Below are 4,408 nucleotides of genomic sequence, written 5' to 3' on the forward strand. Positions count from 1 at the left end.
GCCCATAGAGCTTCCCCTCCCTCCATCCCTACCTCCGTGCTCACTCCCTTTACTTCCCTTGCCCCCTCCCTTGCTTCATAACTTCTGTTCCTTCCAAGACTTCCTATAGTGGCAAATTCCAAAACAATCTTGCAAAGCACTTTTGGAACCCACAAAGAGTTTCCATCAAAGTCTTTAGTTTAAAATGATTGTACTTTCTCTACATTTTTTAAATATATAAAACTGTTTTTGGTCACATTTCCAAAATGAATTTCAATGTTGCCATGTGTCTGCTGGATGTCGCAACTGTTTTGCTAACTCTTTGGCCATATCAGCATCGTGGTGTGATAATATGACCGTTTCGTGTTTGTTCAATTGCCAGCGAGATGCTTTGAAAGTCCGAATATAACTGCTCCCAATATATACAGTTGTGTTCAAAATAATAGCAGTGTGTTTAAAAAAGTGAGGCAAGATCAAAATCCTTATCATAGCTTTTATTTCCAAACACGCAAATGCATTGGGGACATTGCACATTCTATTCCAAATCCAAATATGAAGAAACATTTGTCAAATGTGTCTTCATCTTTACAGAAAGTGAAGAAAAAGGAATATTAGACTGTTCAAAAAAATAGCAGTGTCTGCATTTTTCTTTACAACTCAAACATTTACTGTATCAACTGAAAAATGCATGAAGATTTAGCTTTCCTATGAATCACTGAACTAATATTTAGTTGTATAACCTCTGTTTCTGAGAACTGCTTCACATCTGTGTTGCATGGAGTCGACCAACTTATGGCACCAGGTGTTTCAGCCCATGACGATTGGACTATATTCAACAATTGCTCTGCATTTCTTGGTTTAGCCTCAAAAACAGCATTTTTGATGTCACCACATAGGTTTTCTATTGGATTGCTAAAGAGGAGTAACCCCCCAAAACAAACAGCAAGTGAATGAGGCTGCATCACAAAAGAAGAATGCAAAAGTTTGGTGATGTCAATGGGTCACAGGCTTGATGCAGTTATTGCAAGAGAAGAATATTTTATGTCTATATGTTCCAATACTTTTGCTCACCTAAAAATGTGGTGTTCCTTTACAAATAATGATATTTTCTCAGTTGTGAATCAGATCCAGATGTAAATACCTGGAAATGAAAGCTGAAATGTTGATCTCTTGTCTCATATTCATCTTTTGGTGTCAAACCCAAATGTTTTCAGTCTACAGCAAAAAGAAAGGAATTGGCCTCACTGTTCCAAAACTTTTGTAGGGGACTGTGGTTAAAAGCCAATCCAAACATTCACACCATGTCACAAAGCTCAAATCCTCTAAAACAGGTTTCTGGAACGTGACAATAAGTTCACTGTATTCCAATGGACTGCACAGTCACCTGATCTCAACCCAATAGAGCCCCTTTGGGATGTGTGATGGAACGAGAGAGAGAGAGAGAGAGAGAGAGAGAGAGAGAGAGATTGTCGAAAGTATGCCACGAAGAAGAATGCCAGTTCGGAAGGTCAAAGAAGGTCCAATTCGGTACTAGCAAGGTGTACTTATAAAGTGGCCAGTGAGTGTCGACACATTCCCCTACCGGCACCTCTAAAGCTTGCTAATAAATACAACACTAGTGTAACACAACACGCTGTGGCGTTTATGGGGGTTATGTGCCACAATATTTATTTGCCATTGGAATCAACTAAGAGTTAATTATAGTATGTGTTAGACAAACAAAATCTCTATTTCTATTGAACATAGCAATATGTGAGTGTGTCAATATTCTCATCTAAGTCTTGGCGATAAATATCAATACGCTTATTTCCCAAAATATAATATTAATATTGTTATTATTATTATTCCGTTGAGCACATGTAGTTTTGCTATTCAGGCTCTATTAATTTGCTGGGTCATTGGTGTTGCTCTCTGGAAAACACTGTAACCAATCTGCCATTAATGTTATCAGTTACACCTATGCTTTCCCTGTTTCAATGATGGTTGGTTGTTACAGCTCTTCACTCATTCAATTTTTTTTTCTTTATCTTACGTGTTCCTCTGTTCTAATTGTTTTGCTTGTGGCATCTCCATGCACGCTCATTATTGTCTTGTAGCGAGGAAATACAGACTGATGTCTTTCTCCGTGAACCTCTGCAGAGTGCACTTCCTCTTCTTCCATTGGCTGACGCCTACAGCAGGATATCCTGTGTCACCAGCCTGCGTGTGTGTGTGTGTGTGTGTGTGTGTGTGTGTGTGTGTGTGTGTGTCAGTCATTCGGCAGCACTACACCCTTCTCTTGAAATCTGCCAGCCTTGTGGGTTCCCCCTTTTCTCTGCGATCACATGCGGATGCTGGAGATCAAATCACTAGGACACAATGTCGTTCCTCAAAAGCGAACGTGCAACCTTTCGCACCGAAAACAAGCTCAATGGTGTTTTGTGCCCCCAACGGGCAGCACTACATGGAAGGCCCTAACCCTAATCCTAACTGTTGTGCCCCCAACGGGCAGCACTACATGAAAGGCCCTAACCCTAATCCTAACTGTTGTGCCCCCAACAGTGCCTTCCAGGCAGCGCTGCTAGGCTCTGTTGGGGGCACAAAACACCATACACCCCGAAAACATCCAAATTAAAAATAGGACTACACAAACATGTTTGCTGAAATTTGTCACGATCCTAGTTATCCAAACTAAAGGCTCCCTGAGGACAAATAAAGTCCACCGATTCAAGCGTGAGATGACTATCTGTATCTTTTTCTTCCCGCATTAGTATGCCTGACTATCTATTCATTCTTAGTTCCGTGCCAGTCAGTGAGAAGGAGCAGGGAAGGAAAAAGGATTGATTAATTATTGAGGATACTGACACATGGCTTCCATCTTCTTTTATTCTCCCTCTGACCTACATAGTGAACCACCTGACCCTGGCTCCAAAACAAACCTATCGGCTTCAAGCTCGCTGGGTGTTTGCTTTTGTGTGAGCACGCAAAAGTGCATCAGTTCATCCCTTTGAGTCAGCCTGCACACTTGGAAAGAGCACGAGAAGAAGAGGTAGAAAAAGTGCAGAGCGGCAGTGATGAGAGCTAATGGTTAAGCACACTGATCTCTTGGCTAATAAAATCAACCACCCCCCATTAGCACATCAGAGATGGTCTGCAGGAGTGTGCGTATGTACATTCATGTGCGTCCATGTGGGGCATTAAGCGTCTGTCAGGGGGCCCCAAAGTATTCTGGGACAGAATGGAACGTTGGGTCAAAGGGTAAACTCAACTCCTGCATATTTCTCTCTTTCACTGCACCAGCCTTTTTTCCCCTTCCCCTTTCGTCTTCCATCACTACTGTGAATCCCATCTCCTACATCTTTCTCTCTCTCTCTCTCTCTCTCTCTCTCTCTCTCTCTCACACTCTCTCTTTCATGCATGCTCAGGCTGAAGTACTCTTTGCTTGAATAGATAGTTTTCCTTTATGTTCCTCATAACCAGCGTTTGCCCCATTACTCAAAGGTATTGAAACACTCATTACATATTTCTCATAGGAAAAAGTAGGCAGCATTATTTTGCTAAACATCGGGAAAACGTCTGACGATGCTCACCCGAACAGCAGGCGATATGTATGCAAACTCCCGGTGAATTATGATCATATTTCGGCGGAGGCTCGTGCAATAATCGCAAACAACATGCAAGTACCAATTCAGTTTGACTGCAAGTGACAATTGTCGCCAATTCGCATATTCTCTCGCAATCTTGTATCTCCAACTAGTTTCACTTTATTTATACCCGAGGGTAGCAAGATAATTATATTACATTGTTTGTCGCATCCAATCACAAAACAAACTACAAGATCAAACAGCACAAATTAAAACGTGCTATAACATGATAAAGAGTTCTCAATGTTCCTCCAATCACAAAATAGGGGGAGAAATAAATATCTATATAAATAGGATGTCTAGAAACACGCACAAAAATAACCTCTGCAAATAAATATTGCTAAAAAAAAATAAAAATAAACGACATTGTTTATGTGCAAAATCGCTACCTTTTGTTTAACTCAGTGATAGCAGCAGGAACGAAGCTAGACCAAGCTTTACCTATTTTGATTAAGGGAATTTCTTTCTTTTAAGGATGTGTGACCAAACCATGCGACCAAGTTCAAAGACAGTACAGATTCAATAAAGGCGATAATCCCTTATCTTGGTTTTGTGCAACAGGCCTCTGGACAATGTAAAAACACCGAAGTTACACTGTGTGTGTGTGTGTGTGTGTGTGTGTGTGTGTGTGTGTGTGTGTGTGTGTGTGTGTGTGTGTGTGTGTGTGTGTGTGTGTGTGTGTGTGTGTGTGTGTGTGTGTGTGTGCACAACCCACACCAACTGCAAATTGGGAGTGCAGGTGAATTACGTATGGAACAATTAAAATGATCTAAGTCTTCCATTTCTCCCATTATTGCGCTCTCTCT

This window comes from Ammodytes marinus (assembly GCF_949987685.1).
Source record: "Ammodytes marinus genome assembly, chromosome: 16".
In the NCBI taxonomy this organism is placed as follows: domain Eukaryota; kingdom Metazoa; phylum Chordata; class Actinopteri; order Uranoscopiformes; family Ammodytidae; genus Ammodytes; species Ammodytes marinus.